At 40.9% G+C, this 13,659-nt stretch overlaps 1 long non-coding RNA gene across 1 annotated transcript in view; it reads left to right on the top strand.

Moving 5' to 3' along the window:
* LOC114905994 overlaps positions 1 to 5,514 on the top strand; it is a 249,353-nt gene extending 243,839 nt beyond the window's left edge. Inside the window, exon 3 of the long non-coding RNA XR_003796354.1 lies at positions 5,428 to 5,514. This is a non-coding gene — a long non-coding RNA (uncharacterized LOC114905994). The remainder of the gene's footprint in view (positions 1 to 5,427) is intronic.
* Positions 5,515 to 13,659: the final 8,145 nt, after the last annotated feature.

Below are 13,659 nucleotides of genomic sequence, written 5' to 3'. Positions count from 1 at the left end.
TAGCTGTGGTGCACTAGCCCCCTTCAGGCTGTGTTCACGCAGCCAACCCCAGTCCTCTCCCTGGGATCTGACCTTCGAAGCCAGAGCCTCATCTCCCAGCCCCACCTGTCCTGGTGGGTGAACACACAAGCCTCTCCAGCTAGTGAGTGCTGGTCACAGTGATCCTCTGTGTGAGAATCTCTCTGCTTTGCCCTCTGCACCCTTGTTTCTGCACTCTCCTCCATGGCTCCAAAGCTTCCCCCCACCCCCACACCCCGTCTCCACCAGTGAAGGGACTTCCTAGTGTGTGCAAACTTTTCCTCCTTCACAGCTCCCCCCCGAGGTGCAGGTCCCATCCCTATTCTTTTGTCTCTGTTTTTTCTTTTTTCTTTTGCCCTACCCAGGTATGGGGGGAGTTTCTTGCCTTTTGGGAAGTCTGAGGTCTTCTGCAAGCATTCAGTAGGTGTTCTGTGGGGGTTGTTCCACATGTAGATGTATTTCTGATGTATTTGTGGGGAGGAAGGTGATCTCCATGTCTTACTCCTCTACCAGCTTGAAGGTCTCCCCTGTTGGAAGATTTTTAATCACAGTTTCAATTTCATTACTTGTGATTGGTCTGTTCATATTTTCTATTTCTTCCTGGTTCAGTCTTGGAAGATTCTATTCAAGAATTTGTCCATTTCTTCCAGGTTGTGCATTTTATTGGCATATAGTTGTTTGTAGTAGTCTCTTATGATGCTTTATGTTTCTGCAGTATCCATTGTAACTTCTCCTTTTCCATTTCTAATTTTATTGATTTGATTCCTTCCCCTCTTTTTCTTGATGAGTCTGGCTAAATGTTTATCAATTATATTTATGTTCTCAAAGAACCAGCTTTTAGTTTTATTATCTTTGCTATTGTTTTCTTTGTTTCTATTTCATTTATTTCTGCTCTGGTCTTTATGTTTTCTTTCCTTCTACTAACTTTGTTTTTTTGTTCTTCTTTTTCTAGTTTCTTTAGGTGTAAGGTTAGATTGTTTATTAGAAATTCTTCTAGTTTCTTGAGGTAGGATTGTACTGCTATAAACTTCCTTCTTAGAACTACTTTTGATGCATCCCATAGGTTTTGTGTTGTTATGTTTTCATTGCCATTTGTCTCTAGGTATGTTTTTATTTCCTCTTTGATTTCTTCAATGATCTCTTGGTTATTTAGTAGCATATTGTTTAGCCTCCATATGTTTGTGTTTTTTACAGTTTTTTTCCCTGTAATTTATTTCTAATCTCATAGTGTTTTGGTTAGAAAAGATGCTTGATACTAGTTAAATTTTCTTAACTTTACCGAGACTTGATTTGTGACCCAAAATGTGATCTATCCTGTGGAATGTTCCATATGCACTTGAGAAGAAAGTGTATTCTGCTGTTTTCAGATGGAATGTCCTGTAAATATCAATTAAATCTATCTGCTCTGTTGTGTCATTTAAAGCTTGTGTTTCTTTATTAATTTTCTGTCTGGATCATCTGTCCATTTGTGTAAGTGAGGTGTTAAAGTCCGCCACTATTATTGTGTTACTGTTGATTTCCCCTTTTATAGCTGTTAGCATTTGCCTTATGTATTGAGGTGCTCCTATGTTGGGTGCATATATATTTATAATTTTTATATTTTCTTCTTGGATTAATCCCTTGATCACTATGTAGTGTCCTTCCTTGTCTCTTGTAACACTGTTTATTTTAAAGTCTATTTTATCTGATATGAGTATTGCTACTCCAGCTTTCTTTTGATTTCCATTTGCATGGAATATCTTTTTCCATCCCCTCACGTTCAGTCTGTGTGTGTCCCTAGGTCTGAAGTGATTCTCTTGTAGACAGCATATATGCAAGTCTTGTTTTTGTATCCATTCAGACAGTCTGTGTCTTTTTGTTGGAGCATTTAAGGTAATTATCGATATGTATGTTCCTATTACCGTTTTCTTAATTGCTTTGGGTTTCTGTAGGTCTTTTACTTCTCTTGTGTTTCCCACTTAGAGAAGTTCCTTTAACATTTGTTGTATAGCTGGTTTGGTGGTGATGAATTCTCTTTGCTTTTCATTGTCTGTAAAGCTTTTGATTTCTCCATCAAATCTGAATGAGATCCTTGCTGTGTAGAATATTCTTGGTTGTAGATTCTTCCCTTTCACCACTTTAAATATATCATACCACTCCCTTCTGGCTTGCAGAATTTCTGCTGAGAAATCAACTGTTAACCTTATGGGAGTTCTCTTGTATATTACTTGTCATTCTTCCCTTGTTGCTTTGAATAATTTTTCTTTGTCTTTAATTTTTGTCAATTTGATTGCTATGTGTCTCAGCATGTTTCTCCTTGGGTTTATGCTGACTGTGACTCTCTGCACTTCCTGGACTTGGGTGGCTATTTACTTTCCCATGTTAGGGAAGTTTTCAACTATAATCTCTTTGAATATTTTTCTCGGGTCCTTTCTCTCTCTCTTCTCCTTCTGGGACCTCTATAATGTGAATGTTGGTGCATTTAATGTTGTCTCAAAGGTCTCTTAGGCTGTCTTCATTTCTTTTCATTCTTTTTTCTTTATTCTGTTCCATGGCAGTAAATTCCATCATTTTGTCTTCCAGGTCACTTATCCGTTCTTCTGCCTCAGTTATTCTGCTATTGATTCCTTCTAGTGTAGTTTTCATTTCAGTTATTGTACTGTTGGTCTCTGTTTGTTCTTTAATTCTTGTAGGTCTTTGTTAAACATTTCTTGCATCTTTTCGATCCTTGCCTCCATTCTTTTTCTGAGGTCCTGGATCATCTTCACTATCATTATTCTGAATTCTTTTTCTGGAAGGTTGCCTATCTCCACTTCTTTTAGTTGTTTTTCTGGGGTTTTATCTTGTTCCTTCATCTGGGACATAGTCCTCTGCCTTTTTATTTTGTCTATCATTTTGTGATTGTGGTTTTAATTCTGTGGGCTGCAGGATTATAGTTCTTCTTGCTTCTGCTCTCTGCCCTCTTGTGGATGAGGCTATCTGAGAGGATTGTGCAAGCTTCCTGATGGGAGGGACCAGTGATGGGTAGAGCTGGGTGTTGCTCTGGTGGGCAGAGCTTAGTAAAACTAATCCACTTGTCTGCTGATGGGTGGGGCTGTATTCCCTCCCTGTTGGTTGTTTGGCCTGAGGTGACCCAGCACTAGAACCTACAGGCCCTTTGGTGGGGCTAATGTCGGACTCTGTGAGGGCTCAAGCCAATGAGTACTTCCCAGAATGTCTGCTGCCAGTTTCCTTGTCCCTGTAGTGAGCCACAGCCGCTTCCCCACCTCTGCAGGAGACCTTCTGACACTAGCAGGTAGGTCTGATTCAGTATCCTATGGGGTCACTTCTCCTTCACCCTGGGTCCTGGTGCACACACTACTTTGAGTGTGCCCTCCAAGTGTGGAGTCTCTGTTTCCCCAAGTCCTGTCAAAGTCTTGCAATCAAATCCTGCTGGCCCTCAAAGTCCAGTTCTCCAGGGATTCCTCCTCCTCTTGCCAGACCCCCAGGTTGGGAAGTCTGACATGAGTCTCAGAGCCTTCACTCCAGTGGGTGGACTTATGTGGTATAATTGTTCTCCAGTTTGTGAGTCGCCTACCCAGTGGTTATGGGATTTTATTTTATCATGATTGTGGCCCTCCTACTGTCTCATTGTGGCTTCTCCTTTGTCTTTGGATGTGGGGTATCTTTTCTGGTGACTTCCAGTGTCTTTTTTGGTTTGTTTTTAATAAATTTATTTATTTACTTATTTTATTTTTGGCTGCGTTGGGTCTTCATTGCTGCACGTGGGCTTTCTCTAGTTGTGACTAGTGGGAACTACTCTTTGTTGCAGTGTGCGGGCTTCTTGTTGTGGTGGCTTCCCTTTGTTGCAGAGCATGGGCTCTAGGCATGTGGGCTTCAGTAGTTGTGGTGTGAGGGCTTCAGTAGTTGTGGTGTATGGTCTTCAGTAATTATGGCACATGGGCTCCGTAGCTGTGGCTCACAGGCTCTAGGGCGCAGGCTCAGTAGTTGGGATGCACAGGCTTAGTTGCTCCATGGCATGTGGGATCTTCTCGGACCAGGACTCGAACCCCTGTCCCCTGCATTGGCAGGTGGATTCCTAACCACTGCGCCACCAGGGAAATCCCAAGTTCCAGTGTCTTTCTGTCGATGATTGTTCAGTAGTTAGTTGTGATTCTGGTTCTCTTGCAAGAGGGAGTGAGCACACGTCATTCTACTCCACCATCTTCTATTTTCATCCTTTCTGGAATTATTTCTTTACAGGAAGAAATTCTGATATAGTAACTCCTTATATAACCCACAAAAGGTTTGCATCTGGACAGTCAGTAAAAAGTGTGAAGAGGACTGTCTTAGCCCATTGTCTCCACTTCCTTTCCTCCAATTACTCTCAAACACATTTGATTCACCTTGCCACCCATGCCTTCCAACAAGACACCTCCTCTCAAGTTCACTATGACCTCCATGTTGCCAAATACATTGTTCAGTTTTAGTCATTATCTGACCAGACTCATCATCAACATCTTTTTGGCCGCACCGTGCGACTTGTGGGATCTTAGTTCCCCGGCCACGGATTGAACCTGGGCCCATGGCAGTGAAAGTGCCAAGTCCTAACCATTGGGCTGCCAGGGAATTCCCCCATCAACATCTTCTCTTGGCTTCTAAGGTACCCTTTGCTCTTGGTTTTCCTCCTTCTGCACTGGTAGCTCATTCTCAGTCTCCCAGGTTGATTCCTGCTCTTTTCTCCAAACTCTACATGTAGAGAGGTTACTGTGAAGTTAATCGGCTTACTTTGTAGAGACATGCACTTACACAAGTCCATTCCAAGGTACTGGGAAAAGCCCTAACAATGTGTTCACATAGTCATCCAGTTTTGCCAGATTTGCAAAAATTAGGCATTTTAACTGCAAACAGTTAAAACTGCTGGCTCTTTCCACTCCAGCTACCCCTCCATCATACTTTCCCTTGAGATGAGTGATGTTGGAGTGGCCATGGGTAATTTTGAAATCTAGCTAAAGTGAAGTTAAGTTGAAAATACCTCTAGTTTGGGTTATATTCACAGTTACTTCCATATACAGTTAAGTTATTGCTAGCTATACAAATGGTTTCTAGGAATACACCTACTGCTCACTATGCGGACTCACCAGATATCTTGACATGAAGAGGCAAGGCCAGAATTCATATCAGAATATGAACTTATCTTATGGTGCTCATCTCATGAAATGGTGCCCAGATTCATTATTAGAAGCAAGTCTGTGGAAAATTGTTTGTTTTCTCTCTTTCTACCACATCCCACATTTGACCCATCAGAAATTCTAGTTGGATTTACTGTCAAAATATATCCAGGCTCTGACCACTGATGACTTACTATATTCTCTGTTCCAGGTCTCAATACCCTCTTGCCTGGATTATGGCAACAGCTCCCTAACTGGTTTCTCTGTGTCTACATTGCAGTGTCTTAGTGGAAAGCATGGGTGGCATGATGAATCAAATGTGTTCGAGAGAAATTGGAGGAAAGGAAGTGGCGACAATGGGTAAGGACAGTCCTCTACAGTTGCCAAAAGGACTTAGTTAAAAATATGTCAAACAGTGTATTCTTAAATTTATGTTCCCCCCCCCAAAATGGTTTCCAGTTTTACTCAGAATAAAACCAAAGGCTTTTTCAATAGCTTATACAACTCTGCATGATACTGCTCCTTTCATATGTCTTCTCAAAAAGGTACAGAATAGAGAATCTGGGTCTAAATCCCCCAAGTCAAATAAAAGAGGAAAATGGGGGAAAGTACATGGTTATTCTTACCAGAAAAAGTATTAATGTCAACTGGATGAATCCAAGTTTTTCCTATTTCCAAAGGTAGAAAGATGATTACTTTCCCTATATGTCATTTATTTTTGCTGACCTTTCAACAGAGGATGAATAACAGACAATTTAAGTTATAGTCTCTAATGAGTGACAAAAACCATGATATTCTCCTGTTTAAGTATAGATTTGTGGGACTTCCCTGGTAGTCCAGTGGTGAGGAATCTGCCTTCCAATACGGGGGACGTGGGTTCCATACCTAGTCGGGGAACTGGGAGCCCACATGCCGCAGCGCAACTAAGCCCACGCGCCACAACTACTGAGCTTGCATGCCTCAACAAGAGAGCCCGCGTGCCACGAATTACAGAGCCCACACACCCTGGAGCCCATGCACCACAACTAGAGAGAGAAAACCCGCATGCCACAACTAGAGAGAAGCCCGAGCGCTGCAACAAAAGATCCCACATGCCTCATCGAAGATCCCACATGCTGCAACTAAGACCCAATGCAGCCAAAAAAGTTTTTTAAAAAAAGAGTTTAAAAAATAAGTATAGATTTGTAAGCTCTGGGACAGGAGAGAGGTTTGATGTTTTATCCCGAATATGAATCACTGGAAGGCCAGCTCCTCCACATGGGAGTGGGATAACGGAAATGTCACAATTTTCAGCCAAAACACTGTCTTATTTAAAAATAAACTGCCAGGAGTGATATCAGCAACATGGCAGAATAGAACTTTTCTACCATCTTCCCCCCAAATAATGCTGATTTTGACAAGTGGGAGTCCAGAGGAGTAGTTCCAGCACACTACTGGAGAAAAAAATCTAACATTGGACACATAAAAGAGGGTAAGAAGAGTGGTTTCACTTTACCTGGTTCAGTGCCAAGAGAGACCTTCTACTTCTCCCAGAGGGGATGCGTGAGTGCTTGGTTTCCCCAGCCATGTGGGACACTGCCAAAGAGGCTCACTTTCTTCTCACCCCATCTAGAATACTGAGGTGTGCTGTACAACTAAGGGACAGAGAGGGGCTAGGAGCACAGCAACCAGGGCTTGGAGGGCATCAAAAGTATGCAGATCTTACTAACCACTTCACAGACTCCGTCAGGAAGACCATGCACAAGCTACTGGGGATGCCTAACCTGTGGGGTTCCCCAGTAAGTATCCCCAATGCTCTGCATAGTTCACCCACAAACTCTCCCCCCATCTACATTCTGTGGCTGGCTTTCTTTGCATGCCCACAAGGGCGACAATTGTAAATCTTTACAAATGGCTAGTTAGCATGCACAGAAAGCTGGCCCAACTCCAAGGTATTGAGAGGAAGCACACAAACTTGAGCATTAAGCACAACTCTAGGGAAAGCAAATGGGGGACTGTCAGTACCTGGCCTGGCTTTGCAGGACTGAGATAAGGCATACAATCTTAAGAATACTCTCCCAAGAGGAGTGTGCCCCAGGTGTATCCACAGAAAAAGTCTAAGAAAGCCACAGAATCCCTAGCAGTGCTGCAAAGATATTTCCCTCTCAAAGCCAGTCAGTAAAGAATTGAGAATGTGACTGCTTCTTCAAATGTGAATACAGCAATGCAAGACTTTTAGGACACAAAAACGATCAAGGAAACATGACACCACCAAAGGAACACAATAATTTTCCAGTAACTGATTCCAAAGAAATGGAGACCTATAATTTGCCTGATAAAGAATTCAAAATAGTTGTCTTAAGGAAGCTCATGAGCCAAAAGAAAACACAGAAAGACAATTCAACAAAATCAGTGAAACAGTACATGAACAAAACAGATTTAACACAGAGAAAGAAATCATAAAAAAAGAACCAAATAGTAATTCTGGAGCTGAAGAGTACAATAAATGAAATGAAAAATGTGATAGAGAGTATCAGAAACAGACTTGATCAAGGAGAATAAAGAATTTGTGAACTCAAAGACAGGTCATTTTAAATTATCCAGTCATAGGAGAACAAAGAAAAAAGAATGAAAAAGAGTGAAGAAAGTGTCTTGTCTCTGGTCTATCTTCCATGTACAGCATGCTGGCAATTTGGCATAACCATTCTCAATATCAATATCCTAACGTGAAAAACGGTGACCAATAGAAATATATTGAAAAAATTTGGTGAAATGTGGGGAGTGTTTAGGGTACCTGGCTAAGGAGCACATACATATGGAAGATATTATCAGCATCAGTTCTTCTAATGTTGTGTTTCAAGCCTTTCTTTGATTTACATCATGGTCTCTACCCTTCACATTCACTCAATCTCCATTGTTAAATGATGCTGACAATTCAGAATTATAATAATAATATTCAAACTGAGGAGCCTTGCTGTCTGAGAATGAAGATATTTTGAGATTGTCTATGTAGCCAAAATTAGAAGCTAAAAGTTATTTAATTATGTGGTGTCTTGATTTGGACTCTCAAAGCAGATAATGAGATAAGACTTCCAGTGTAAGTAGTTTGTTTGGGCATGGTTGAGGGGTGCAAAGAACACTAGTAGGGAGGTAGAGAAATGATACTGGGAAGGATAGGTAGCCAAAAAGAAAAGGTGCATTATTAAGCTAGCTACTGTAGTGGGCAATTGGAACTTAATCTCAGAGAAAAACGCTGATAAATGGTATAAAAATCTACACCTCAAAATTAACCCAGTCAAAAGACAACAGAACTGGGCTTCCCTGGTGGTGCAGTGGTTGAGAATCTGCCTGCCAATGCAGGGGACACTGGTTCGAGCCCTGCTCTGGGAAGATCCCACATGCTGTGGAGCAACTAGGCCCGTGAGCCACAATTACTGAGCCTGCGCATCTGGAGCCTGTGTTCCGCAACAAGAGAGGCCGCGATAGTGAGAGGCCCTCACACCGCGATGAAGAGCGGTCCCCGCTTGCCGCAACTAGAGAAATCCCTCGCACAGAAACGAAGACCCAAGACACAGCCAAAAATAAATAAATAAATAAATAAATTTTAAAAAAGAGACAACAGAACTGGGGTATTTATACACTAAATTCTGTAAATCATTGGTTGAGAGCTACTGGGGTAGAGAAAGTATTATGTGCCTGGCATTTTTGGCCTGCCATACATGAGTAGGCAGAGAGAACAGCCTTTCACAATTCTGGCAAAAAGCCCTTGGACACAGTGATGCAGATACCAACCATTTAAGTTAACCAAAGGCACTGAACTAGTATGGTCTGAGTGATCTGGGTAGGCAACTAATAGGGTTGACTGAACATAAAGACATTAGGGGTTGGTATCATAGTTAGGATGTCTAATCAGGCAGAAATAATTTGATATTTATGGAATTACTTCAATTAGCTCTGAAGAGAGTTTTTAATTGATACATTAATTGAACAATATTTCATCTCAATTAAACAAAACTTACAATCTGCACCAAAGGTCAACAAACATTTTCTGTAAAGGACGAGAGAGTAAATAGCTTAGGCTTTGAGGGCGGTACAATCTCTGTCACAAGTATTCAGCTCTGCCTTTGTAGCATGAAGGCAGCCATGGACAATAGTAAATGAATAAGTGTGGTTGTGTCCCAATAACACTTAATTTATGGACACTGAAATTTGAATTCATATAATTTCCATGTGTCACTAAATATTTCTTCTTTTGATTTTTTTCAACTGTCTAAAAATATTTTAAAATATCTTTAGCTCACAGGCCATACAGAAACAGGTGGTGGGCTGGATTTGGCTTGTTGGCAGTAGTTTGCCAACCCCCTGACTACATGATCTTACCTGGTTTAAAAACAAGGGCTCTTATTTTTCCTTTTTATCATTGTGTGTATATCACTGAAGGGATTTTATTAGAAAGAGTTAGAAATATGACCCAGGACACTGAACACATAGCTGATTATGTGAAGAACTCCTAAATAGGGACTTCCCTGGTGGTGCAGTGGTTAAGAATCTGCCTGCCAATGCCGAGGACACGGGTTTGAGCCCTGGTTCTGGAAGATCCCACATGCCATGGAGCAACTAAGCCCATGCACCACTACTACCGAGCCTGAGCTCTAGAGCTCGGGAACTACAACTACTGAGCCTGCGCACCATAACTACTGAAGCCCGCACACCTAGAGCCTGTGCTCCACAACAAGAGAAGCCACCAAAATGAGAAGCCCAGGCACTGCAAAGAAGAGTAGCCCCCACTTGCCGCAACTAGAGAAAGCCCACGTGCAGCAATGAAGACCCAACGCAGCCAAAAATAAATAAATAAATAAATTTTTATATATAAAAAAAGAACTCCTAAATAGAGCTGAAATCCCAATAGTCTCTATAGCTACATAGCAGAAACAGTTTTTAACCTTTATGTGTCTTATATTAAATATTGAGAAAGTTTGGTTATTTCCAGCTATGGTGGGTGGATTAATTTCCAAGAATATGAGATGCTAAAGTGAAGGTACAATTATAAAACCAAATGTCAGATAAATGTTAAGTAACTATGAGTTGTCAAGACTTGTATCACCAATATACTTTATTTTATTCATTCAATAAATAGTACTAATTGCAAGCAATATTTGTTCAATTACAATAATTACTCATAAAAACCTTTTATGTGTGTTAACCATTAGTGGTTGAAACTTCTTCCAAGGGAACCACAGTCAGCAGTTCCCCAGTACGACTGTCTCTGAAGAACCCACATAATTTCCAGGAGGGAAAAAGACAGCAATTGTACATATGCCACATCTAGAGGGGCCAATATCAGAGAGCACCCAGACCAAAAACTTAAGACAGTGCCCTTGACCTCAGTCCCTTTTGTCCCTAGAAACTAGACAACTAACAAATGGGAAGAGATGAGTTAGGAAGCTAGAAGCAGCTAATCATGTTCCCTCCCAAACCAGGGGCATCCAAAACTCAAGTGGGCATAAACTGGAGTGGTTTATAACAGTAGACTAGACCAGAGTTTCAATTCTTATACTGATTGGGTGTTTTGAAGTACCAAAATGAATGTATTCTTGTGGCAGGGATGTGATAGGAAGACTTTTTATTATATAATACTATCAATAATTAGAAAAGCTATAGTACTAATTAGAAAAGTTATTCATTCAGAGGTAAGAAAAAATTATTCAACAAATAAATTTAAAAGGGAGAAGTGAAATAAATTAGATTGTTTTGTTTGCATCCTATTTTTTATTTGTTTGTTTCTAAAGGCAAAGCCAAAATTCTAAACTACAACCAGATTAGCTGGAACTGAAAATTAAACTGACAAAGGCAGATTTACAGGAGAAAAGCATGCACATTTATTTAATTTAGTTTTATGTGACATGGGAACCTTCATAAGGAAATGAAGACCAGAAGAAATGGTTAAATCAGAGTATTTTACTGCTAGGTTTGATGAAGAGGAGACAGTTGTGGAAAAATATGATAGGTCAAGGAATATGAGGTAAAATAGTAACCTGGGGGAAACTTAGTCCTGTTTGTTAGGATTCTTTCAGCTCCCTTTGTCCTTGTAGATAAGGATACTCCCTTCCTTTGGGTAAAGGGAGGGCACCTGTCACATGAGGATTTTATGACCTGCTTCAGGGGGGAAGGTCAGAGTAACCTTCCTGCTTCTGCCATTTTCTCAAACTCTTTTAGCTTAAAATATTCAATCTGCCAAGGTGCCACATTTGGGGGATAGTGTGCCCTGAATCCCATCATATTCAATGAACAGTGTCTAGATTCTAGACTGGAACAGAATAAAAATAATGAAAAACTTTAGACTTTATTAGCAAAATGTAGGGTTAGAAATGCATAACCGATGTATTGAATTGGATGTGTTAATGGAAGTAAATCTATGATTCTCCCACCATGGTTGCTCAGAACTATTCTAATTTACCTCTTCTCTCCTAACTAGATGATATTTCTAGAAGATCCAATAATTTTTCAATCATTCTCTGACATCAGGAAAGTACCATTTTCAGGCATTAAAAAGTAAGTATAGGGACTTCCCTGGTGGCACAGTGGTTAAGAATCCACCTGCCAATGCAGGGGACATGGGTTCGATCCCTGGTCCCGGAAGATCCCACATGCCGCGGAGCAACTAAGCCCGTGCGCCACAACTACTGAGCCTGCGCCCTAGAGCCCGTGAGCTACAACTGCTGAGGCCCACGCGCCTAGAGCCCATGCCCCGCAGCAAGAGAAGCCACTGCAAAAAGAAGCCCGTGCACTGCAACGAAGAGTAGCCCCTGCTCTCTGAAACTAGAGGAAGCCTGTGCACAGCAACGAAGACCCAACACAGCCAAAAATAAATAGATAAATAAATAAATTTTTAAAAAAGTCAGTATAAATCAAAACTTCACTCTGTAATGAATTGAAAGCATCTTCCCATCCCCAAAGCTCAAGCCTACCTCAGGCTCGGAAGTATGCACTGGAGAAGGGGTGATGCAAGACCTCTTTTTCCTCCTTATTCTTTATCCTTTCCTATTCACTAGCTACTGCTTTTGGTTTCTCTAGGAATTATGTGGGACATTAAATATCGTAGTCATTAATACTTTTCATCAAATGTTTTCAGCTTGTTCACCTTTCCGACATATGGTAAAATTGCATTTTCCTGGCCCCTTACCAGTAGATGTGGCTATGTGATTGGTCTTGAGAAATGAAATGTGAGCAGAGGGATGTATGTTATTCTGGGTGGAAGCTTTAAGAACCAGTATACAAGTCATCATGTTCTCTGTGCTATGGTTGTCATGGAAGCAGGTGAGATGTTGAGATAAAATTTCAATGTCAACCCATGTTGAACAGGTAGTGTGATGTGAGCAAAAAATAAATATTTATTGTTGTAAGACTTTGATTTGAGGATTATTTATCACTATAGAATTACACAGCTTATCCTGACACAATACACATTAAAATAGCCAAAGATATAATAATTGTGAACCTGTAGCCACCTGATAACAAATCCTTAAGATATATGAAATTAAAAAAAATTAGGATTATAAAGAGAAGTTGAGAAGTCTACAATCATGGGGAAAGAATTTAATATACCTCTATCAGACAAGGAGACAAAAATGTTAGTAAGAATTTTAAAACTTTGAACAGAAAAAAATTTTTTTTTTTTTTGCGGTACGCGGGCCTCTCACTGTTGTGGCCTCTGCCGTTGCAGAGCACAGGCTCCGGATGCTCAGGCTCAGCAGCCATGGCTCACGGGCCCAGCCGCTCCGCGGCATGTGGGATCTTCCCAGACGGGGGCATGAACCCATGTCCCCTGCATCGGCAGGCGGACTCTCAACCACTGCGCCACCAGGGAAGCCCTGAACAGAAAAATTAATAACATATCTAATGGGTATATAGAGCAGATAGAAAATATACATTTTTTTCAAGCTCACATAAAGCATTTATAAAGAATTACCTCATACTAGGTTGCAAAGCAGTATCAGATATTTCAAAGAACCAATATGTTATAGATAATGTTGGTTTACCATAATGAAATTTACATTAGAAATCAACAATAAAAAGAGCACATGCGGGCTTCCCTGGTGGCGCAGTGGTTGAGAGTCCGCCTGCCGATGCAGGGGACACGGGTTTGTGCCCCAGTCCGGGAGGATCCCACATGCCGTAGAGCGGCTGGGCCCGTGAGCCATGGCCGCTGAGCCTGCGTGTCCGGAGCTTGTGCTCCACAGCGGGAGAGGCCACAACAGTGAGAGGCCCGCGTACCGCAAAAAAAAAAAAAAAAAAAAAAGAGCACATGCAAACAGACACACACATAAACAACATACAGGACACATTTGAAAACTTAAAATGCACTCCTAAATCACTTATGGATCATTTTGAAAAATATGTAATATTTAGAAATAAATAATAATGAAAATATTACCTATGAAAATCATGAGCTATAATAAAAGCAGCACTTAATGTTAATATTTGGTTAAGCTAGATGGTAATATATGGGGTTTATTATATTAATTTCATTCAC

This window comes from Monodon monoceros, unplaced genomic scaffold (genome assembly GCF_005190385.1).
Source record: "Monodon monoceros isolate NGI ecotype Baffin Bay Population unplaced genomic scaffold, NGI_Narwhal_1 Super_Scaffold_22, whole genome shotgun sequence".
In the NCBI taxonomy this organism is placed as follows: domain Eukaryota; kingdom Metazoa; phylum Chordata; class Mammalia; order Artiodactyla; family Monodontidae; genus Monodon; species Monodon monoceros.
This window is presented reverse-complemented; position numbering and strand designations above follow the sequence as displayed.